The sequence below is a fragment of the Ambystoma mexicanum genome, chromosome 2q (assembly GCF_040938575.1).
Source record: "Ambystoma mexicanum isolate Mex_15411 chromosome 2q, UKY_AmexF1_1, whole genome shotgun sequence".
In the NCBI taxonomy this organism is placed as follows: Eukaryota; Metazoa; Chordata; class Amphibia; order Caudata; family Ambystomatidae; genus Ambystoma; species Ambystoma mexicanum.
In genome coordinates this window covers 717659747-717685234 of record NC_090924.1, presented here as the reverse complement: position 1 = coordinate 717685234, position 25488 = coordinate 717659747, and the positions used below count along the sequence as shown (strand labels likewise).

The 25488-nt window shown below is 48.8% G+C and overlaps 1 protein-coding gene across 1 annotated transcript in view; it reads left to right on the top strand.

Annotated features, from left to right (window-relative positions):
• The window catches only part of PAXIP1 (PAX interacting protein 1), a 584896-nt gene that overhangs the window by 558188 nt on the left and 1220 nt on the right, over positions 1–25488 (top strand). The window lies entirely within an intron of this gene.

The window sequence follows — 25488 nt, the reverse complement described above, 5'->3', positions numbered from 1 at the left end:
ATGCAGAATCACACCCTGGCACCATTATAGTAACGTGATTTGCTTTGGTCACACTGTCAACCTCAGTACCACCTGATTGGATAAAAAAAGATGCTATGCCATTGAAAGAAAGGTAGCTATTTCTGTGCCATACACTATTATTTTTGCAGTTTCTATAGCACGTTTAAGATAAATTGCAAAAAGGCACTAGAGAAAATGCACCAGACATTGTCCAAGGACAGATAAGCGTGTATAGCATTAATTATTAAGACACTTGTGGCTGTGGGCTCTTTGTTTAAACCACAACCACAGGCCCAAAAGATCCAAAAAAAAGACCGCAGGAGTTTAGTTTAGTTTAGTTTATTTATTTGTACCGCGCACCGAACCCTGGGGTAGCTGGGCGCCGGAGACTTAGAAACAGTTACAGCATGGCAAAAATATACAATACAGACTGTGATAAAACAACAACGGTGTAGCAGACCGGGTTACAGGTGGTCAACAGAGGCATGCAGAGAGGAAGTGCATTAAGCAGCGTTTTTGTTGGAAAGCCATGTTTTTGTTTTGGCTCTAAAAGTCCAAAATGAGGGTTCTGCTCTAAGGTATGGTGGCATAGCGTTCCATAGTTTGGCAGCTAGGACCGGGAAGCTGGCGCCACCTGCTTTTTTTAGGGAGAATTTGGGAACGGAAAGGCAATGTGCGTATGGTGTTCTAGTTGGTCTAGTTGAGGTGTGGTTGTGGAACTTGTCTGCCAGGTATTTGGGTGCGTCATTAGAGCGGCATTTATGGACGATGACGAGGGATCTGAGGGTGATTCTGTCTCGTACTGGGAGCCAGTGAGCATCTTGTCTTAAATGGGAGCTTTAACATCACACATCCTTACATAACAGGTAAAACTACCCAGAGAGGTTAAAGTTTGTGGGAACATGTCTAAAGCAGAGGACTCCCATCAGGATTCGCACCAACCAAAGCGCGGGTGCATCCCTACAGGTAAGGGGTGTATCACTCTAAAAATAGGCAAATACTCACAGAAAATATAAGAAGGGAGTAAAAATACTTGCAACAAAAAAGAGGAACTTGTGCCCCTGCTTTGGCCCAAACAGCTCCAGGGATATGTTTGGACCAGTAGGGCATGTACCAAAGAAAAGAACTTCTATCATTACTGCCTGATTGGGAGAAGCTATCATTACTGCCTGATTGAGAGAAGCAAATGTGTATCTTTTAATGGGCTTGAATAATAACTATGTGCAATGAAATAATTATTGCAAAAACATTTGTTTTCCAGTTATCATTTTTACTTTATAAACTACTACAAATGGGAAATTAATTTAGGTGTTTACTGCCCAAAAAGAATTTTACTCCCAACTTTAAAAAAAAATAGGGCATCAAATACTCCCACTTCAAAATCTTATCTGGAGCACTGGGCGGGGGGCCTCTTTTCCTTCCACTCAGTGGAAAAGGAGTTACAAGAAACAAATGGATTCTAAACATGAGTTTACAATGTTACTCCATGGAGTTCGTCAAGAAATCCCACTGAGAAAATAAATACCAGAACAGACTATTTACTTTTTCTGTAAGAGAGTTCATCCCTGGTATACCAAAAGTGGCAGCAAGGTACTTACTTATTTCAAAGAAGGACAGGACATTATGACCCATTTAAGATTTGATGCCATTAAGCAGATGGTTTATCGCACACATTCTAGGTGATTCAATTTTGGCGTGCATAAAAACATAGAAACCTAAATTCATGCTTAGTGCCCAACGTTGAGCAAGCAGGCTACCCCGATGACTGCTACAGCCACAACTATTTTACTTTTGTCGATAGCAAAAACAGTATCTTCTCGCTTGGTCACGACTAAAGCCCCATTGATTGTTACAACCACTTCTGACACCTCCCCCAATACGGTGTCAGCGCTCCCTATACCTTCATAGTCAGACCTTGGGGTGGGGCTGCTTCCAGAATGAACTATCATAGTGGAACCAAGCCTCTCTTTCTTTGAAGATTTGGAGGACCAGGATGTGGATCCTATTATGTCGCCTCCCTCGTCCCCGGCAAGACCACCTCCTAGGAAGTAGCCTAGTTCGCCATGTGGTGAAACAAGCCTCATAAGGTTGCCAGTATTGCCACCCTTGCACCCTTCCCCTGCAGTGGTTGGCTTGCCTCCGGTGCAGCAATCTCAGCCACCTCCTCCACAGAGGAACTGGTCGCTGGATATTTTATCAACCCTTACTGCACTGGAGGCTACATTGCACCAAATGCTCCCTGTGCCGTCACCAACCTGGTTTCTTCACAGCGGCCTCCTGCAGACATCCCAGGCCCTTCCAGGGAGATTGACGATCTGCAACCCCCGAGTTGGGTTGATCGCCAGGCAAGGCCCCGGCAGCTGTCTGAGACGGGGCAGACACTAATCCAGAACACCTGGACGATGTGGCGTCAATGCATACGTCCCACACGGACGAGTTTGAAGACTTCATCCCAGCCAATGGGGAACCTGATGAGGTCCCAATTAGGGATACTCCACGGGATGAAGTGGGAGCTTTGCATGCACTCGTGGGCGGAGCAGCCAAGCTGTTCGGCCTCACCCCGGAGGAGCAGCGCAAGGACAGTGTTTTATATCAATGTAGGCAACAGCAAATATGTCATGCCCATCCCGCTTCTGAAGGACGTCTGGGAGGACGACCTAGTCACCTTGGTCCATCCTGAACCACTCCTTCAAAAAAGCACAGTTTTGACAAAAAATACAGGGCCCCAGATAGCACCGCTGCCTGCCTCCGCACTCAACCTCCACCAGACTCCGTTGTCTCTGCTGCAGCAAGGTAGAGGTCAGCCAACCCGTCGTCTACCTGCTCTGTTCCTCCGGATAAGGAGGGTAAATGCCTCGAGAAGATAATTACCACGACAGGGCTGCAAACGCCATGGCCATGGCCATCCTCGCACGTTATGATCGTGAGTTGTGGTATAAACTGGGCCCCATCCTAGAGTTTTTGCCTGACTACAAGAAACCGGAGGAAATTGACATTTTCTGCGAGGGAGAATTGGCATCAGACCATGCTATCACAGTATCGGTGGATATCCCAGACACTGGTTTTCGGCAACTTGGCAATGGGGGTGTCCTTTGCTGAGCAGGGTGGTTAAAGGCCACAGATTTACGACCTGATACCCAATCTGAGTCGTAGACATGATTTTTGACGGCATAGACCTATTCAAAAAGAAGGTTGATGAGGCCTTTCTCTCTATAAAAAGAGACACAGAGACTGCTCGGTCCTTGAGCACGCTACAGCAGAGGTGCCAGTCCTTATGCTCTGGGAAAGGGCATTCTAGTGGAACTTCGCAACCACTCAACATACCAGTTATAGTCGTCTTACAAGTCACCGTACTAGTGCTGCCATGGTTCCTCCCAATCTAGGGGCCAGTACGCAAGCAGCCATGATCAGCCCAGGGCCCAGTCCTCCTGCTCCAGCACCCCAGTCGGTGGACGACTGTCAAGATTCGTCAAGGAATGGAAAAACATAATATCCGACGAATGGGTGCGATCACTTCTCCGGCAGGGTCACTCGCTGGAGTTTGTACACTTTCCACTGGGCATTCCACCTGCACACAATCCAGCGAAGTTACGACACCTCCTGCTGCAAGATGTGCGCGCATTACTAGTGAAAGGGGCGGTGAAGAAGATGCCAAAGGGCGAACTGGCTACAGGAGTCTACACCCTTTACTCCATGGTAAGAAAAAAGGCACTACACAGCAAATCAGGGGGTTGGAGGCCCATGTTAGATCTAAGGGTGCGCAACAAATTCCTCAAGGTGCAAACGCTTTGCAGGTACTGTCCTAGCTGCAACAAGGAGATTTCTTGGTGTCCCTTGACCTCAGACGCTTGTTTTCACATATCTATTCGCTGCTCACACCAGCGTCCTCTTCACTTTGTGGTGGCAGGAGTACACTATTTATTTATTTATTTGGATTTATAGAGCGCACATCTGCCCGGGGGCATCGTGGCGCTAAAGAAGTCTTACTTGTTACAGGCATACATAGTGAATATACAGATACACAGATTTGCATAGAGGCATATTTTCATACATTTGCTGTTCTTTCCAAACATACAGTGGTGAGAATACAGGTGAGGCAGGGTTAGTTGAACAGTGTGGATTTGAGTAGTCTACGGAAGGCATGGTATGATTTTTCGTTCCTTAAGGCGGTGGGGAGTGCGTTCCAGTTTTTGGGTGCTAGGTGTTGAAAGCTGGACCCTCCGGCTTTGCTTCTTTTAAAGGTGGGTACATAGGTCTGGTTGGTCATGTGTGACCTGGTGGGTCTAGTGGAAGTATGGGGGGTGATCCTTTCAGAAAGATAGGGAGGGCATTGGCAGAGAGGCATCTGTGGGTGATGGCCATGGATTTGAATAGTATGCGCTCTTTTATAGGTAACCAGTGTGCTTCTTTTCTGGCTTGGGAGATGTGCTCCCTTTTTGGAATGCTTAGGGCTGCTCTTAGGGCATTGTTTTGTGTGACTTGCATTTTTTTAATGTTTTGTGCAGACGTGCCCAGGAAGAGGGCGTTGCAGTAGTCCAGTTAGGTACCTACTGTGGCTCTGGCTACATTCAAGCAGTTTTTCGAGGATAGGAAGGGTTTAACGGCGTTGATTATCTTAGTGGTGAGTGCGGCAGAAGAGGCTACGGCATTGACTTGCCGTGTCATAGAGAGAGTGGAGTCAAGATATACTCCTAGTGTTTTTACTGCAGTGGAGACTGATGGTGGAGTTATCAACGTTAAAGGATTTGTATAGAGGCGGGAGTTTGTTTAGTGTTTCTTTGGTGCCAACTAGTAGGATCTCTGTTTTGTCCCCGTTAAGGCAAAGTCCATTGGCTGCCATCCAGGTTTGAATGGCTGTGTATATTTTTGTTAGTGCTGCGGCGTCTTGTTCATATACCCCAGTAAGGGGGAGCAGGACTTGTGTGTCGTCAGCATAGTTGATGTAAGCTATGTGGCGATGGTCGAGGTCATTGAACAGTGGGAGGGTGAAAATGTTGTATAAGGTGGGTGCAGTGCAGGATCCCTGTGGGACGCCACAATGGATAGTGGTTGGGGTAGCGTTTGCCGAATCAGAAAAGACTTTCATAAGTCGACCCTCGAGGAATGATTTGACCCAGGAGACGGCTTCAGGCGAGAAGTGAGCTTCATTTTTGAGTTGCGTGCCTAGGATGTCATGGTTGACCAGGTCGAAGGCAGCAGATAGGTCTAATAGTAGGAGGAGAGCCGGTTTGCCTTTGTCCATGATGTCGTTAAGTTGGATTTTCAGGTCTAATAGGGCCGATTTGGTCCCATGCCCCGGGCAGAAGCCCGATTGCCTTTTGCCTAAGATGCGATTTGTTTTCGAGGTAGTGCTGTATTTGTGAGTAGGCGACTTTGTCGAGGATCTTGAGCAGGAAGGGAACTGTTGTGATGGGTCTATAGTTGTTGGCGTTTTCTGGATCTAGAGTGGGTTTCTTTAGAAGAGGGCGCACCCAAGCTTCTTTTAGGCTGGTTGGGACTGAGTTTGAGTTGAAGGAAGCATTGATGAAGGATTTGAGGAATGGTGCTAGTGTTTCAACGCAGTCTTTGACTAGTTTGGCGGGGCAGGCGTCGCCTTTGCAATTGGAGGGTTTGATTCTGTTGACGATATCGATTACCTCTTTATCTGAGACTTCTCTAAATTTAAAGGGTGTAATGTGACTTATCTTTTTGTTCTCATTCACTGTTTCCGTTAGGGATGCAGCTATGATTTCCTGAGTGAGATTTTTGTGGTGGTTTAAGATTTTAGCTTGGAGGAGTTCGATTTTTTTTTTTAGAAGGGCTGATTGTATGGTGTTACACCAGGCTTGGTCTTTGACAATCTCTTGGGACTTAATGGCCGGTGTGGAGAGTTCCTTGAAGATAGCGAAGAGCTCTTTGGATTCTGAGGTGGCGTTGGAGATTCTATCATTATATGATGCAGATTTAGCTGCTATAATGCTTTTTTTGTATTGGGTGGCCAGTGATTTGTAGGACGATAGTGAGGAGGCATTGGGTGCTTTTTGCCATAAGTTTAGGGCTTTGCGTTTTTTGGTTCGTAGTTTTTAGTTCTGCTGAGAACCAGGTATTGGAGTGTTTAGAGTTTTTGGATTTTTTCTTTTGTAGGGGGGCGATGATGTCTATGGCAATGGTAGTTTTGTAGATATCTGCCAGTGCAGCTGGGTCAGATGAGGCAGGGAGGTTGTTCGTGAGAGGGACTAGATAGGGTGAGATGCTTTCTTTGGTGAGGTTCTTGGCGTTCCTGGCCATGGCTGGGGGTGCGGGCGTAAGTTTTCTTTCCGAGTTGTTAGGTAAGGGGATGAAGAAGTGAATGAGAAAGTGGTCGGACCATGGGGTAGGCGTGGTGGAGCTGATGTCAATGCCGCAGTTGTGGTCAGCTACCCAGTGAAGAGTGCGCCCTTTACTGTGGGTAGGATGGAGAACTTTTTGTACAAAGCCCATTTCTTGGAGAGCTTGTGCTAGCTTGGTGGATGGTTTATCTTTCTGGTCGTGGAGCCCCAGGTTAAGGTCTCCTAGGAGAATGGTTTTGCTGGTGGTTTTAAGGTTTTCACCTAGCAGGTGTGTGAGGTTGTTCTGGAAGTCCAGTAACGGGCCTGGTGGGCGATATACTAGATTAAGAGTGATAGTGGTGTTGGGAGTGCGATCTTGGCTGATAGAGAGTCAATGTTGTCCCCTAGTTTGGAGGGAGTTTGTCTTAATTCAAGGTGGTCTTTGACTAGGAGTGCCACTCCTCCACCTGTGGATAATGTTCTGTCCTGTCTGAGGATGGAGTATCCAGGTGGGATGGCTAGTGAGATGGCTGGGCCGGCGGCGATGTGTAGCCAGGTTTCGGTGATAGCGAGAATGTCGAGGTCAAGGTTGGTGAGGTCGTCATGGATTTCGGTGGCGTGGCCGGGGAGGGATCTGGCATTAATTAATGCACACTGTAAGTCTGGGCAGGGTGTGGGAGTGGTATTGGGCCTCTTGGCTACTTTCTTGGGAGTGGACAGTTTCTTGTGTTCAGGTGTAGCTTTGTTTTCAAATCTGCTTGGAGGGCTTTGCTGTGAGTGTCTGGAGCGGAGGCCTAATTTTTGATTTCTAGAGTTCGTGGTTCTGGGGCGTGTTGAGAGTTGGTTGGGTTTGTGTTCTGTGGGTTTGGTGAAAAATGATGGGAGGAAAGGCGTAGGGGGGGATGAGTGCGGATGGTGGGGGTGTGATGTTGGCCATGATGGGTGAGCACAGGGTAGCAGTCATCCGTGGGTGCAGTCAGTTAGGGCACAGTGTGGCAATCCGGTAACAGAGGTTTGGGCACAATGCTGCGGTTCACTAGCAGTGTAGGGCACAGGCACAATGCGGCAGAGCAGTGTAGGGCACAGGCACAATGCAGCAGTTTACTAGCAGTGTAGGGAACGGGCACTATGCAGCAGTTTACTAGCAGTGTAGGGCACAAGGGTGTGCCTTACACTAGTGGCAATGCAATGCAGCAAATCACTAACATTTCTGGGCAGCGGCTAGGAGTTACGCCTGCGCTGAGTCAATCGGGAGTACAGATACGAATGTCTCGCTAAGGAGCTGCGTACATTTGAATGCGCATATGGATGCTCTGTAATGCATCGTAGAATGGCATAATGGTACTCACAGCGGTGTTTGTCCATGATGAGGCAAAGTTTGTTTGTGGTCATCCTAGGCAACTCGCCACGCGCCGAACACGGCGAACAGAGGCAAACGGGGCCTTAGAATGGCCTTTGATGCTGGCCGGCTCTTCCGCCTGCCGGCGGATGTTGGGTGCTATTAAGCACGGTTGCTTAGCAACCACGACGCTGAGCCTCGCTCTGGTGCCGCATCGCGCCCGACATTTTGTTTCTCCTTGATGTCGGCGCGGTTGCAGGAGCGCGACCCGGGCCGCTTCTGGGTGAGGGGTGGGCAGCAGGGCGGCGGATTGGTGCTCTTGGAGGGGTGGGCAGCACAGGGGTGGATGCTCGTGGTGGCAGGGGGCCTGTCTGGGAGGCGATCCTCTTCATGCCTTGTGGCACGGTGCAGCAGCTCAGATGAGCTGATCCTGGGCTGGGGATGGTGGGGGCTCCTGCCCTCGCCACCTGGCCGATGTGACTGTATGTATCAATTCAAGACCATACCGTTCGGCCTGCAGTTTACCAAGTGCCTCGATCCAGTAGTGGCACATCTAAGGCGAAGGGGCATCCATGTATGCACCCTCGTGCCCAGTGGCAGAAGTCAGCCCAGTGTCCACCATCCAGTGGCTGCAACAGCTCAGATTCTCCATAAACTACCCAAAGTCGTGCCTGGTACCATCAAGACAGGCTCTCTACCTCTGAGCGAAACTTGACACCCAAACCTGCACCGTCAGGCCCTCTGACGAGAGGGTGGCAGTACTTCTGGAAAAGGTACACTGCCTCAGCAGTGCTCAGATGTCCCCAGTCCGCAATTTCAAGTCATTGCTTGAGATGGCTATATCATGCATCCCTTTTGATCACTCGATGCAGGTTGCGCATACGCCCGCTACAGGAAATTCTAGACGCCCAGTGGATTCAGGCGTCAGGGTCCTGGGACGATTGCAGCATTCTGACGCCAGCGTTCAAATGGAGCCTTCACTGGTGGTCGGTGGGGGAGCATCAGGTAAAGGGTGCCCCTTTCAGGCTGCCGGATCATCAAGCCACCGTCCCAACTAATGCCTCCCTGGAGGACTGGGGCACCCACTGTCCGCATCAAAACACGAGAGGCCTCTGGTTTGAAGAGGAAAAGAGCCTGCACATCAACCTGCTGGAGTTGTGGGCAATATTCTGGACTCTGAAGTCCTTCCTCCACCTGCTGGCGGGGAAAGTAGAACATGTCTACACCGACAATACAACATCAATGTTTTATGTCCGCAAGCAAGGGGGAACCAGGGCCCCACAGCTGTCCAAGGAAGCTCAGGCTCTCTGGCACTGGGCTCTGCAGCATCAAATGTTTCTCATTCTGCTCCATCTGTCGGGGATTCAGAATACCCTCATGGACTCCCTCAGCAGGGAGTTGCGCTCTGTCACGGGTGGGAGATTGTGATGCTGGAAATGCATTGGAGGGACAGGGCCTCCTTGTCCTTGTCCTGTAGTCCTTTTTCATTTGTGTTGTGTATTGTTTTCTGCCCAGGAGTCCATGTGGGACTCCTGGCAGTGCAGCTCTTCCTGTTTTTGGGTTGGTGTACAGACCCATGGGATACCCTTATGGCACCCAGGGGTGGGGGTGCAACCCTGTGCCCCTAGTGTATGTTTTTTGGGCACCTGTGTGTGGCCCACAGAGCAGGGTATGGGCTGGTGGCAGCTCCATTATGAATTTGACAGGTCCTCCGAGTATCCTCCATTTTGGGATACCCAGGCCCTGCGATTGGAATCAGTTGATTCCTGATCGGAAACAAGATGGCCCCTGTGGCCTCTTGCTTTCTGTTGCCTGTTACCTTGTTTTCCCAAAGTCCTGGGAAGCCCTGACTCTGTCCATTCCTTCTGTCTGGCTGTTGGGAGGAAGTTCTATATATGGTGTTGTTGTGAAGTCCAGGCCAGACTGGCTGTAGCCTTCCCGGTGACTGTATGTTGTGGGTACACCCTGTGGGTGGGACCTGGGTGAATGGAGTGTGTGACCAATATGCACTTCTTGTTGTGGATGTTTAGTATCTGGTGTTTGACACAATGACTGAGACAGCCCTGCCGAAACTGGTATGAATGCAGTGTGTAGTGTTGAATGGCTGGGTAATTGTCCAAATACACAATCCTTGTTGTGAGTGTCTGAGATGGAGGAAAATGGCCTGGATGCACTGTATGCCTGATTGGCTGACTGACTGCTGAATGCCCTTCTGAGTGATTAGTTGCCTGAGTGTGACCCAGCAGAATGAATGGGAGATCAACTAGTATACCTGGGGGCCTCTCACTGCGAGAAATTGTTCAGAAGCTGGATTTGAAACTAACATTGAAACTGAAGCTGAATCTTGAAGCCGAGCCTGAAGATGGTTGACTGCTGTCTCCTTCGCCGAAAGCCGCTGAGTCGTTGTGACTGATCCAAGAGAGGACCTGGTTAGGCGCCCTCTTCCTGTGCTCCAAGGGACCATCAAACACCGCCAACCTTCGCTGAAGCTCCCTGGAAGTCAGACCCTCGACAGGTTGCTGACCGGAGACAGGGACCGCCGAGGAGAACGGAGATAAGCACCGGACATTCCGTCCGCCGGCGTCGGCCAGGGTTCGCATAACCGCTGGAGGCCCGTCGAAGCTGTGTTGCCCAGAAGAGGGGACTGCTTGATGCCATGCCATTGACTACCGGAGCTGCACGCTCCATTGATTAAGACTTTTGATTCACGGACGCGCTCGTCCGCACCGCCGCCCGCCTTATTCCGCCGGAGAAGGCCAGGCCGTCGACGTACCAAGGAGCATCTGCCAGTGGGTTTCCCGCCAACCAAAGACTGTAGAGGCGCCAGACGACTCAACTCACTTGCTGGGCCACAGTTCTTCACAAAATCTTTGCGGTCCTGAAATATCACCATCGAGGTGCCTCTACCTTGCAGGACGTCTTCGAATCGTCGTCGACTAGCACCGCTGGGACCAAAGCTGCCGCCTCGCCGCCGAGTTCACTTTCTTCGAGGGATCTTGACGATCTGTGGCTCCTGCTTTAAAGGGAGCCGCTCAAGAAGGATCCGTTGACGACTCGTCGAACTCTGCTATTCCAGGTGCATTGGGGTGGTAGAAACATTATAGAAGGAAATAAGACTCATAGAACAATATATGGACTGGGCTTGTAGCATATCTTTATTTTACAGGTTGCCCAGGTGGGTGGGGGGGGGTCGATCTCCACACAGAACTGTGTCTAGGTAACGGGGCCAGTATTCTGCCAATTGTTCTAACCAACTGCTTTCCTCCTATGTCTATTGTTGGTTACCTTTTATTAAGTGATTAGTGTGACATTTAACCATAGTACAGTTGATGCACTTTAATGGAATCTGATTAATAATTGTGGTACCACTTAGAACTGGATATATTTACCATTGTAGATTAAATGAGCACAAAGTGAGTTATTGTGATTGTGTATATATACAGTGTGTGGACATTCCTTTGTGGGTGCTTGGGGACTACACTGTACTTAAGAACCAGCCTGCATCACCTCCTGAGAATTTAGGCCTTGATTGCTCGTCCATTGCTACCAACAATAGATAATCTTGGCTGGGGTCCTCTGTGCCTCTCCTCTACCATTTAGAGAGCAGAAGTACAGAGCCCCCCCCCTCCAGTCTTTACAGAGATGCACGAGTAACAACTTCATTTGTTGTTCCAGACTTCGGGTACACCAGAGATCAACCTTTTTGTCACTTACGTCAACAGTTGGTGCAAGAGTTTCGCCAGCCGATACCCTCATCTGGAGAGCTTGGTGGACGCCATTGCATTTCCATGGGAGGGGAAGTTCCTATATGCATTCCCTCTGATTCTGCTGGTCCCTCGAGTGCCTACACACCTTCAGACTATATCGGTGCAAACTGATATCAGTGGCCCCTGCGTGGTACTCCGACCTCATTGCCCTCACCTCAGCGGCTCCTCTCAAGTTGAATCCACACCAGACTTTCTTGTCCAGGAACCAAGGGGCAGTGCTGCACCACAACCCAGCCTCACTCAATCTGACGGCCTAGCTCCTAGGATCTGAATGCTAAGATCACTATCCCTCCCACAAAACTACCAAGAGGTCCTAGCCTAGGTGAGCGCGCCGTCTACTTTAAGATGCCACAAGAGCAAGTGAAATCCCTTCCAGGTGTGGTGCCGGAGCAAGCAGATTCGGCCACAAGACATTTTGCCTTATTTGTTATCCTTGGCCTGGTCGGGCTTGTCATGAGCACTTCTCCCGAGAAGCTAAGTCAAGCCCAGCATCCCCGGAAGCAGGCTCACGACCCTCGTCCCTGGCTCCAGCAAACCCCTATTGGGGCCCTTTGGACTATGTCCTGGCGCCTATGGCGCCAGGCTCATAAGGAACCTCAGTCCCGGCGCCAGGGGCGCCGGGCTCATAATTCTTGCAAAGGTGCTTGGGTGGACCTACCTGTAGCAGACCATGCTGCATACTCACCTTTGCAAATGCTGGCAGGATGAAGTCCCCAGCCTTCTGCTGGGAGGAACTATTCCCTGAACTGGGACTACTTTCTTACCTGGGTGGGGCTGGTGCCACTCCTTAGCTCTGGAACACAGGAACTCTTCTACCTGGGCGAGGCTGAGGAAGAAGACACCCAATCACTCCAACACTATTTAAACCACACCCGATTGGGAAAACGTGCTTCGCGTTATTCTGCATCTGCAGCAGGACGCTCACCGAGTCAGCTCCAGCATTCCAGTGACATTTCCAGCTTCAGCTCAGCAACCTGTGGAAGAAAGACACGAGAACTATACTTACCATCCAGCCAGGAATCCAGACACCGGCAGAACCTGCAAGCAAAAGAAACATAAGGTTAGCAAGTTGCAACAAGTTCGCAGCCGCGCTCGCTTACCTGATCCATCTGTGCTTTCACGGATTCTTCGCGGCCTTCTCTTCAGCAGCCTAAAGGCACCTGTAAAGACAAAGAACATTGTTAAGTAGGAATCGGGTGAAGGCTGCCGCATTTACTTTTCTTACCTGCTTTTGTGCGCGTATTACGATCTCTTCAACCGCAGCAGCCCGGCACCTGAAAACAAGAAAAGACATTATTTAAGTGCCATTAAAGACTGCAAGAAAGCCTAACACTTACGTGTTTCCCCACGTGCATCCGCGACTGGGAAAACGCCCGCAAGGTCCCGACACCTGCAAATAAGAAAAGAACATTGTTAGAGGTGCTATAATAAGGTCACAGATCATTATACTCAAGTACTTCGCACGTGCAACGGCCGAACAACGCCCGCAACATCTCAAGACCTGAAAACAGAAAACAAGGGACATTATTGAGGTGTCATTGAAATTCCCATACCTACGTACAACCGCACGTGTCGCGCTCTCAGTGACCACGCCCTCAGCATCCAGGCACCTGAAAAAGACAATGCAAAGACTTCATTAAAGGTGCCCATCTCTTCAAGACTATAAACTCTTTATACCTACTGGCATCCGCTCGTGCAGTAACGGCGGCATCACCTTTTGGCATCTCAGCACCTGTGCCACTTCTAAGGCCACAAAAGACTTTGAGGACCTCCAGTGACGTAACTGGAACCCACGCACCCCTGCATAAGTCGCAGGATGGAGAGCCCAGCATTTATACGCCTAAGGTGAGAGCTCACCAGGACATTGGACTTTCGGAGAGTTGGCGATTAGTGAGGAGGAAGTCCAGCCAAACTGTCATTAACCCTTTTTTCTTCCGCCTGCAGAAACCTTACCCTGCAAGCCAGACGGTCAATAAGAGGAAGCCCAGTCCAGAGTGTCATCCGAGCTCTACGCTTCTCAATTGAAGAGACTATAACTGTTCAGCCGGGACCAGCGCCTCCGTGGGAATCAGGTGAGCGTTACAGGGCTTGACGCAGTCCCCTATGAAAGTGTACCTAGCTGCAATTTCCAGATACAACCGTTCCACAGGCTTACCATCACTGTGGTCTCAGTGGCTAGTGAAAGAATTCTTACGTGGGCTTGTCAGGTCTTTTCCACCTGTCCGTCGCCCAGCTCCAGCGTGGGAACTGAAGGTGCTGCTCTCGATGCTCATGAAATTGCCTTTTGAGCTGCTGCACAAAGCATCCATCAAGCATCTTTCCTGCAAGACCGCTTTCTTGGTGGCCATAACAGAGATACAGTTGTTTTCCTGCAAACCGCCTTACTTGATATCTCACATGGAGAATGCTATCTTTCGTACTAAACCAACATTATTGCCTAAGGTGCCGCCCTCCTTCCACTTGAATCAGCCAGTGGTTTTACAAGTGTCCTTCAGCACTCCGTCTCCAGCGAAGCGGGCACTGCACACACTGGATGTGGTGCGAGCCCTCAAGTACTATGTACTGTAGCCTCCCTTAACGTGAGGTGGGGCCTCTAATGTGGTGTTACTACCGGATTATCTGTACTACATTGATCTTACTTTCCTCCACTACCTAAGGCCCCCCCTCCGCAACATGAGGCGTGGCTCATAGTGTGTTGCTACTGCCTGATTGACTTCACCTACTGATACTGTACCTGCTCCTTCAATCTGTAACCTCATGTGATTATGTAGCCGACCCCTGCAACATGACAGCCGTCCTTCCCATTTCATCTCTTTGAATTAAGGGCTTCTTGCTGTTTCAAATGTAATTAAGAAACTATTCTTGTAATGTAACTAAGTATTCTTGCAACAGCGCCACGATGCCGAGGGCTGTCCAAGTCATTCCGTTCGGATCAAATGTTTCTCTTTTGGACCTACTGGGCAGAACGTTTCAAGTCTTCCATTTCTAGATGGATTGCTGCCTGCATTTCCTTCTGTCATCAACAAACGGGCAAGCCACTTACGGGCAATCCCCGGGCTCATTCCACCAGAGCAGTGGCAGCTACCACTGCGTTCCTCTCCGGAATCTTGCTGCCTATCATCTGCCGTGCAGCCACCTGAGGATCAGTGCATACATTCACCAGGTTCTACTGTGTCGACAGATTCTGCAGAAGAATCTAGTCGGCCAATCGGTTGTGAGGAACCTGTTTGCGTGAGGTTAGTAAGTCTCCACTGGTAAGTTTTGCTGGGAGCTTTCCTCCGCCCATATGTATTGTTTATCAATACTGCTTTGTAATCCATTGACGGCATGTGAATCTATGAAAGATCCAATGCTGGAGAAGGAATAAGTTACTTACCTGTAACTTCGTTTTTTCACATGCGACCATCCCACCTACCCCGAATGGCTCATCTTTTGGCTCTTGCTGCCACTCATGTGGCCTTAGCAAATCTGAAAATGGCCAACAGGGGAGGAGTTAAGGGAGGTGTTCTTATTGGCTGTGGGCAGTATGACACAAAATGACTGTATTAGAGCACAAAAGTGACAAAGTTTCAGTTTAAACTGTCTGTTATCAATGATTCCCAACCTCACGACTGGGAATATTCACAGCATGTGAATCTATGAAAGTTACCAATGCTGGAGAACCGGAGTTACAGATAAGTAACTTATTCCTTTTCTGTCATCTACCTTTTGATATTGGAGCTCTCAGCACTTTCTGTGCAGTGTTGCTGGAAGCTCCTTGATCTTTCCATTTTATTTTACCTGTGTTAACTACCAGGGCAGGGGGGACACTCTTTTGTCCCTCCTGTTTTTTTTTGTGAGATCAGCGCACCACCATAGGTGGAAAGCTGAGGGGAAACCATTGTCTCCCTTTTCTTACTATTCCAGTAACTTTTAGTTACTGTCGCAAGTTAATTTCACAGGCTGGTGGCAGGGTACCTTTTTGCATTACTTTTTGTGTACTTCTACCCCAGGCTGTTTTCGCAGCTGCAGTAGGGACACAGGAGTCACCATTTGCCTAAAATGGGGGATACTTTTTTAAGCCCTCTTCATGTTGACTTGTTCTTACTTGAGCCTTCTTACCTTCCTGGGGGTGAGGGAGGTCTTGATGGGTTGTTTGTCTTTTGTGGGCTTCCCTTGGAAAGCCTGCCAAAGTTCTGAGGGCAGGAAGTGGATGAGGTTAACAAAACTCTGCTGGTGTTTGTCCTGCAGTGTGCCTTCCTGGAACCAGTTTAAACTGAGAGGATGGCTGTCCCACTGGACAGCTGCCCCCCAGATTTTCATGAAAGGCTTGAATGGTGATTAAAGCTTGCGAAGGAACTTTTGGGTTGATATCACCTTGTGACCCCCGCAACCTAATTACTTGCAAATTTTCAAGCTGTCGCATTGGTGTGCCATTAGAGCGGAGACTTGGAGTTCCTTAACTCCGCTTGTATAATGAAAGACCAAGTTACTAAGGCAACGCCTTATTACTGTGCCAGAAAAAGATCTTGGAAACCAAAGAGTTTGATACTGTGGAGGTTTTTATTGTTAAATTTTGTGTGTCGCCCTATAGATTACACGTGTTTCGGCGTACCGCCTTTCTCAAATCAGGGCATGTCTGAGTTTATTAAATCATATGTGATAATAGCAATTGCATAATCACCAAGCACCATCACCCATTTTGGCAAACAGATTAAAACATTCAAAATACATTGAAAATAAACACAAAGGTTGTGATTGAAATAAGCATATCATGGAAATAACATTGCACAATTCACATTTTCACTTATGTATATTCCCATTTTAGGTTTTAAGTTCACAGAGAAAAAGGGGTGGGGAATGGGGAAGGAAAAATCAAACAGGGAGAAAGGTAAATAACTCAATGAATACATTTTTATTTTTAGCTATTTTTACCGTGAAAAAGAAAGCTTTCTTACCCGAATATTGCTTATTTCTAAGGTCAGATGAAACTGTCATAACTGGGATTAATCCCAACTGAGGGGTAAGGGGGAAGGAAGACAAAGGTAATTGTATTTAGGTTTTTTAGTAATACCGTAATCAAGTCAGGTCTAGCGTTGCATCTAAAGCGCATGGTTTAGACCGTAATTAAAGTCTGTCATTTGGCCGCAATGCTTGGCAGACTTGCAGAGGCATTATTGGAACTTTGCAAGTAAATACGTTGTTTGACAAATTTTTTTGACACATTTTTAATGCAGCCGTGCAATTATTATCGTATTCTTATAGCAAATGCCGGATTTATAAGGCATGTGGGTGCTTAATTAAACTCATGTTTTCTCTGTCATTGAAAGCCGAGGTTAAAAGATCTACCGTGACATAACTAAAACACGTTTGAAGCGTGTTTTTCAAAACGTGCTTGTTGTGCTACAATTCGAATAGACACTTCCACCATCATCCATTCATATGCTTTAATAGTCGCATCGTGTTGTGGTTGGTCCTGTGAGCGGGTGGGCTTTAAGGACCCCAGGGCTTACCTCCGAATTAACGTTCTCGCGTCTCCGGCGAAATGTGGTTGTTGCCTCTGCTTGTTGCTATGCAATAAGGGAATGAGTGACACCTAAAGTCCTTTGTCTATGTTAGTAGTGAAGGAAAGCTACTCGGGGTACTCGAGCAGCCATATTGGAAGGTGCTACGACGTACGTATCTACCTGAAGAAATGATATTTGTGATTACACTGTCGGGATAGCAGGCAGTGTGGTCCTTGTAAATGTTTTGTTGTGTGTGGCAGTCACATATTACTGATAGAGAGTTGAACGCCCGCACGTAAGCACAATGGTGATTAGTGGGCTCAGCCAGTATGCTAATGGCAGGGGTCCTGGAGCTGAACATCAGTTGGCCACTGGACTGAAGATTCGAAGAGGAATTTGTAGAAGGATGTCCAAGCAACTTCCAAGCGTCCGCCAGAGCCATTGAGTGGTTGCTGAAGACCTGACCCAGAATTCCAGCGAGAGGGAAAATATCCTGAAGACTACAACCTCCCCTGGCAGATTGGCCTAACCAGTCTGAAGACCACCTACATTTTGCACCATCCCACGATGAGCTGTGACCCTCCCGGGCTGTAAACTCCCAACAGCCTGGAACCTGTGCCATTTTGCAGTGCAACGCCATGTGAAGTGTGGATCTGGCTGAAATCTCATGGGCATCCTTCTGGGTCAGGTGTGGCAATTTTCCACGACTTGAAGTCCCCTCAGAGACTGAGAACTGAAGACAAGTCTCCCGAGCGACACCCGTCGCTGAACTGTAGCCTGAACTGTAGCCTGTGAAGGGCTCCAATGCAATAGTATTTCGAAGATCCACTGCTGGGCATCCTACTGCTCGAGTGCATCCGTCTGTTCCCTCCAAAGTTCCTTCTGACATCCAGGCCAAGAAACCTGAATCTGGGTGTGATGCATCAGCGGGACAGGGCCTCTGAATCCTTGTCCTTAATTGCTTTATCATGTATGTTCTCACTTGTTTTCCGTGCAGGAGTTCATGTGGGACTCCTGGCGATGCGGCTCTTCCTGTATTTGGTTTGGTGAACAGACCCTTGGGATACCCTTATGGCACCCATGGGTGGGAGTGACCCTGTACTCCTAGTGTATGTTTTTCGGTACCCGTTTGTGGCCCCCAGAGCAGGGTATGGGCTGGTGGCAGCTCTGTGCTGAATTGACAGGTGCCCTGTAGATCCTCCATTTTGGGATGCCCAGGCCCTGCCATTGGAATCAGTGGATTCCTGATAGGAAACAAGATGGCCCCTGTGCCCTCTTGCTTTCTATCGCCTGTTACCTTACTTTTCCCGAAGTCCCGGCAAGCCCTGACTCTGTCCCTTCCCCCTGACTGGCTGTTGGGTGGAAGTTCCATGTATGTGTTGTGGGGAAGTGCAGGCCAGACTGGCTGGAGCCTCCCCAATGACTGTATGTTGTGGGTACGCCCGTGGGGTGGGACCTGGGGTGAATGGAGTGTGTGACGAATACGAATTCGGGGTTATGGGTGTCTAGTATCTGATGGTTGACACAATGACTGAGCTAGCCGTGCCCGAAAAATGGTATGAATGCAGTGTGTAGTGCTGAATGGCAGAGTGCTTGTCCGAATCCACAATCTGTGTTGAGTGTCTGGATGGAGAAGAATGGCCTGAATGCACTGTGCGCCTGATTGGCTGCCTGAATGCCCCTCTGGGTGATTGGTTGCCTGAGTGAGACCCAGCAGAGTGAATGGGAGATCATCAGTATATCTGGGGGGCCTCTCACTGCTAGAAGTCGTTCAGAACCTGAAGTTGATACTTGATGCTTACTCTCGAAGCCAAGCTGGAAGATGTTGCACCGCTGTTCCCTTCCCTGCAATCTGAAAGCTGCTGTGCCTTCAAGAACTGATCCAAGAGAGGACCTGGCTAGGAGACCTCTCCCCGAGCTACGAGGGACCATCATGCACCAGCTGATCTTTGCCAAAGCTCCCTGGTAGACAGACCTACGAAATGCTGCTAACCGTAGAAGGGGACCACCGAGGAGAACGAAGAGAAGCCCCCGGACAGCCGTCCGCCATCGCCGACCTGTGCCGCCGTGCTCCCTTTGCCTAAGAACATTTGATCCAAGGACTCCCTTGTTCATCATCGTCGACTGCTTTCGTCCTGCCGTAGAAAGTCAAGGGCGTCGACGACTGAGGAGAATCCACCTGAAGACAGCAGCGACGCTGGACGACTCGATGACCGTGCTGGGCCAAAGTTATTCAGTAACTCTTTGCGGCAACGAACACTAGTCGTCGAGGTGCAACGTTTTTGACCGATCGTCAACGAGCACTGCAAAAATCGAAGCTGCTGCCGCAACTACCATGTTTACCCTTTTTCCTCGTGGGATCTCGACGATCCATGGCTCCTGCTTTAAAGGGAGCCGCTCAAGAAAGATCTGTCGACGATGACGTCAAACTCTGCTATTCCTGTTACATTGGGGTGGTAGAAATATTTAGAAGGAAATAAGACTCTGGCGAACAATATATGGACTGGGCTTGTACGATCTTTATTTACAGGTTGCCCAGGTGGGGGGGGGGGGTGGATCCGTATACAGAACTGTGACTTAGGAGGAAAACAGTTGGTTAGAACAGTTAGGCAGAACAATACTTTAGCTACTAAGTCTATCGTTGGTTCACTGGATTTATTGATTTGTGTGACATTTAAACTACAGCTAGTTAATGCACTTTAAAGGAATCAAAGTAATTGTGGTACCACATAGAAATGTGTATATATTTTCCATTGTAGATTTACTAAGCACAAAGTGAGTTATTGTGATTGTGTATATAACCTTGAACCTTAATTATATAAAGACTGTATTTTTACTATTCTCCAGCATGGGGTCTGGCATGGATTCCCATGCTCATGAATATTCCCTGTCGTCAGGCTGGGAATCCTCAGCAAAGAAAAAATCAGTTTGTTTCGTTTCTGAACTGTCTTTCTCCTAATACCCAATCACTCGTCTCTGGGCGATACTGCCCCCAGGCAATGACTGCCCTCTACCTAAGCCCCTCCTCTGGCAGCCATAAACAGATTTTTACTGCACGTTCAAGTGTTGGGAGTCCTCGTGCTTAGCTCGCCAGCTTTTACTGCGTATTGTGTTTTTTCAAAGAGTTTGCTCTATTTTTCTAGGTCAATTAAGCCTCAAGCTCCACCGATTCGATTAACGGGGACCTGTTTTCGGAAGCTTCTATGCCCCTCAAGGGCGATTTTTCGTCAAACTTCACTTTTCGGAGGATTCTTGAGGCCTACCCCACGTGGACATGGCCAAAGACAAGGGAGACTCGACGCCTCTGTTCAGGATGTAGACTACTGAATTTCTTCCTGAAGGATGGGCACTACTGGTGCTTTTACTGCCTAAACTCAGACAAATTGCACGTGGAGGAGGCCTGTGCGTTCTGCAAGGACATGTTCTCCCGCACCATGAAGGACCGTCGCAAGTGACTCGCTGAGTGGCAGGAGACAAAGAACCCGGCGGCAGGGGAGCCTATCAATGACGAGAGGCCAAGAGGAAGACTGCTGTTGGATGACATTTGGGACGAAGGGCTGTCCCTCCTGAAAAACCCGTCCTCAGCCCCAGCGAAGAGAGACTGGTATAAGAAGAAATGCTGTGTTCCAGACACTGCACCGAAGTGTCTCAGATCGCAGCCATCCCCGGACTTGGTGGTCTCGGCGGCGGCCAGGAAGAAATCTGCAGAGTCGGCAGCATCAACTTCCACTTCCTCACCGGACGGCGAGGGAAAGAAGCTAGATGCCATGGGGCGATGGGTCATCTCGTCGGCGGCAACAACCATTAAGGCGGCCAACGCTCTCGCCATCGTGGCCCGCTAAATGGCCCTTCCTGGAATTCCTCCCAGACAACAAGAGGGCGGAGGCCCTTGAAATCCTACAAGAAGGCGAGGTGGCATCGGACCATGCCATCACGGTGGCCACGGACATCACCGACACTGGTTTCCGCCAGATGGGCAACAGCGTTTGCCTTGGTCGTCGTGGTTGGCTCAAGGCCACCAGCTTCCGTCAGGACATCCAGACAAAGGTATTGGACATGCCTTTCGACAGGGACAACTTGTTCGACAAGACAGTGGACTTATCGCTGCAGGCCATCAAGGCAGATACCGAGACGGCCCGTGCTTTGGGCACACTCCAGCAGCGACGGCCGTCCTTTCGAGCTTCCGGAGGCAAGTCACAGGATGCCTCCAAAGGATTTGGTGGCAGCTTTTCTTCGTACCATCAAGCGGCCCCTTCTTCGTCCCTGGAAGCCTACAGGGGCCGCATCAAGGCCGGAGGAAATAGTCATCGCCAAGGGGCCCAGGGGGGTACGGCCTCGGTGAAACAGGACTGAACCGGCCGTGACATCAGGCCCCCACACGAGCGCCCCGGTGGGAGCCCGGCTGGCGAACTTCGTCGGCATGTGGAAGTCCATCTCGACCGACCGTTGGGTGCTGGATGCCCTGGCCTATGGACACACCCTGGTGTTCCAAAGGAAGTGCCCCCATTTTACACCTGTGCCCAGGAAAGAAAACAACGTCCCACAACTGCTTCTAGAGGTACGAGCTATGCTGAAAAAGGGCGCGATAGATCTCGTCCCGAAGAGGCTTTGGGGCTCCAGAGTATACTCGCGGTAATTCCTCGTCCGAAAGAAGACCAGCGGTTGGTGACCCATTCTAGATCTCCGCCGCCTCAACAAATGCATCAAGTCCCAGAAGTTCCGGATGGTCACCCTTCAGCACATGCTTGGACATCCAGAGGAAGGAGATTCCCTGTCGTCACTGGACTTGGAGGATGCTTATTTCCACATCCCCATCCACAAGGGGCATCGAAGTTTCTGCGCTTCGTGGTCCAAGGACAGCACTATCAATTCAAGGCCTTTCCCTTCGGTTTGAAGTCGGCTCCAAGGGTCTTCACCAAGTGCCTGGCACCGATGGCAACGTGGCTGCGCCTGCAGGGTGTCCACGCCTACCCCTAACTTGACGATTGGCGCATCCGAGCGAAGTCAAGGGATCTCGCCATCGAACACACAGCGAGAACCGTCCGCCTGCTCACGGAACTGGGGTTCTCGATAAACTATGCGAAGTCCTGCTCGGTGCCATCGCAGCACGCTCGGTTCCTGGGATCCAGGCTCAACACGGTGGCGCGCCTGGCCTCACCGTCGGAGGACAGGATAAAGGCCATCCTGGGCAAGGTACAACGACTGTTGACCATGGAAGTTGCCAGGGTGTGGTCCATCAAGTCCCTGCTCGGCATGATGTCGTCATGAATCTACCTTGGTACAACACTATTACTATAAGAATGCAGCTACCTTTTACGACAAAAATTCAAACTGTGACTACACCCATAAGTGACTATCCTCTTGCACACCCCCTCCAGTTTATTTCTCTACCCATCCAAATACCATTTAGATGTGGGTGACAGTGACTAGCAGGGACTTGGACACCCCTTGTAACCTTTAATGGCCATTATGCACACACAATAACACCCCCTGCCCCCGATTTCCCATACTTTGCACTTTGGTCTCTCTGAGGGCGTTCAACTACACCGCCCTTGGTACCATACCCGTGGTGAAAGGCGCTTTACAAATGACAAAAATTAACTCATGAAGCGAAATATGTTAGGAATATATGCAAGTACTATGATTAGTCAAAGTGATATAATAAACAGTAAAGTGGGGACTACTTACACCCACCTCGTGTCTAAAGTGACTAGAACAATTGTTAATAGCAACAATACAGCACTATCTGCATTGCAGAACCTGTAGCTGTGAAGAACAGTAATTGCTACACATACTTGTATATGGGCATCTAACTGGTAGAAGTTGCAAAGTTTACTTAAAAAAATAGTACAGGATTTCTAGCAGATCCAACTCGCTTTTGAAGCCAGGAGAAACACAGTTTGGTATAATTTTAACTAGTTTTCTAAGGAAGAAAAGCGTAATAAATAGTACAGAAAACCAAAGGTGGGCACTAATATCAGGATTGCTCTATAATTTCAGGACCCCAAGGGGAACGAGTATGTAATGGTAGATCACTGGTACATAATTGATATTGTCACTGTAGAAATCTAACAGTTCCACATAGTTTATCCATACGGTTAACTGGGGCACCCCCAGTAGGTGTGCCATGGTTACTGTGAAACAATAAGTATGTGATTTACGGTCCATGAGTGTGGAGATGGTGGTAGCTTGCCAGCTTGGTACTTAAAGCAACCTCCATCTGAGGAGCTCAGTAGTGGGAGAAGGATGGCTGCAGAGTGGGTGTGAAGCACACAGAAAAAAATTGTCAGGTGGACACAGAACACACACACTGCACCTGGAGCAGAATCTCTGGAGAAGAGGACCATTGATAAAATTAAACGGGTGAGGGGGGTAACATGATGTGGGACAGGCTGCTCGGTCAAAAGGAGTCTGCTGTATATAAGGCCAGGGAGCATGGGAAGAAATGTCTCTCCAGATGTCTGTGTTGGGGGTGGCTGTATAGCGGTTTAAGACTCTGGTTCAGTTCATAGTCTCATAAATTGCAGAGACCAGGATCACAGGGCCCAGAACGGAGGAAGGCCTAATCAAGGTGACTCAAGTTGAGGAGTGGGAGGCAGCAGTGGCAGGAAGCACAGAGGTGACATAGGAAGGAGAACAGAGGTACAAAGCACTCCGCAATGGCAGGAGGATGGTTGCATGAATAGAAACAGCTGCAGGAACGCAAGTACAGATATCTCACATTGACTAGCCCAAGGTTTTGTAGAGCAGCCGCACAGGTCACTCTGTTTCAGCGCAGGAGTAGGCCATTAACTTTTGTCCTAATCACAGATTTAGCATTAAGAGGTTTTGAATGAGGCACACAGGACTGCCTTGATGGATGGTCCAGTTTTTTCCTGCTGGATCAGAGAAGGCAGAGCGTGAGGCAGGATTCCTCTGGACATAGCAGAGCTTTGCCGTTGGAAGATTTGGAGGAGGTGGCACAGCAATGATCTTTACAATGGCATCTTCTCAGCTACAAAGACTGGGGTCCAGGTGTGAGCGGAACGTACCTGAGAAATGGCTGAGGTTCTTCACCGATGTGTGCGTGTGTGTATACATATGGCTCGGGGTCACCCCAGCACCCGTGCACCATTCAAAGTATTGGTGGTCAACTGGCCAGGACAAGCCAGCCACATTTATCTTTCCTGATAATTCACAGATGTGGATTTTGTGTGGCATCCAGTTCAGGCTGGATGAGGGTGTCCCAGTGTGTCTTGTACAGATCTACTCCCAAACATACTGTCCGCGTGAAAAACTCCAAGGATAGAATGGGATTCTCAAGGAGCACATCTGCCATGGTATCTATATGGGTTAATAAGGGTAGTACACCTAAAGCTGCAGAGGGATTTCAGAAGATCCAAAAAGTCACAAAGGACTAGCTGTTGGCAAAAGAGTAAACAAAATGGCTTTGACCTAACGATCAAGCATAGAGAAAAGGCATATATGTGTGTGTGTGTATATATATTATATATGTATATTTATATATATAGAGAGATGGATATTCCACTGGAGCAAGAATGCTCTAATACAAGTTAGCACAGAAAATGCAATTGGAATCTGTCTACACAAACAGCATGCACATGCAATACTCTTGAATATATATACATTCTAAATATACATACGTGCAAAGTATATGGACTAAATGAATATACCGTTGAACCTACACACTCTGCATGCATGTACACTTTCACTCTTTAAAAAAAAAAAAAAGGCACACAATAACACACTAAAACTAAATTGGTGGATATCTTTTTTCTTCGGATAGAGAGCTTTATAAACGTTGGCAATGCCAAAATTAAGGAACAAACACTTGGGCCACATGAAGTGCCTTGTGTGAAACTGCGCTGAATAAGATTTAAAATGAGAATTTTGCAGCCCTCAATCCTAGGGAAGGTTACATGACCATAGAGTTGTGTAGTGACTCTACAAAATAGTAGAACAGGCTGTTTATGTATTTTTCATGCTTCGTAGGCTATCCCAAGACTCGGTTCGGGGTATTGGCCAGGTCTCGGACCCGGTATGAGGAAGCTCTGGCATGTGGACCGTGTCTGGGGCTAATATCTCAGACCCTCCCAGACAACTGGGGTGCTTGGCACAAGCCATGCCCATTGGGACTTCAGCTTAGTGACTGTTACTATGAAGGGTTCCTGCGGCTTTGTCAACGGCCATACCCTGGGCAAAGTTACTGGCTATTGCCATGTCCATTTATCAATTTGTTTGGCTTTCATTGGCTATGTCATTGCTGGAGGCCATTGTGAGTGGCCCGTGGACCCTCAATGGTGGCAAGGTGGCTTCTTCAGGTTTCTTGTAGCGGCCCAGTGCATATTGGAACTCTCAGAAGTGGCCATGGCCAGAGGCAGCCACTTCTTGTGACTTGTTTGGGAGATTGGCCATGTCCATTGGTCCACAAACTAACAATGGAGTCAAAGCAGCTGCTGGACCTAGCCAGGCCAAGTGGGCACTTGGGCCACGGCCAAAGGAACAGTGACCATGGCTTTGTAATAGTTGATTTTTACTTTATTTATTTTTCCACTTAACTTTTAATATTTCGGTTTTGTGTTTTTCAAATTTAAGTAGTGTTTTGAGGT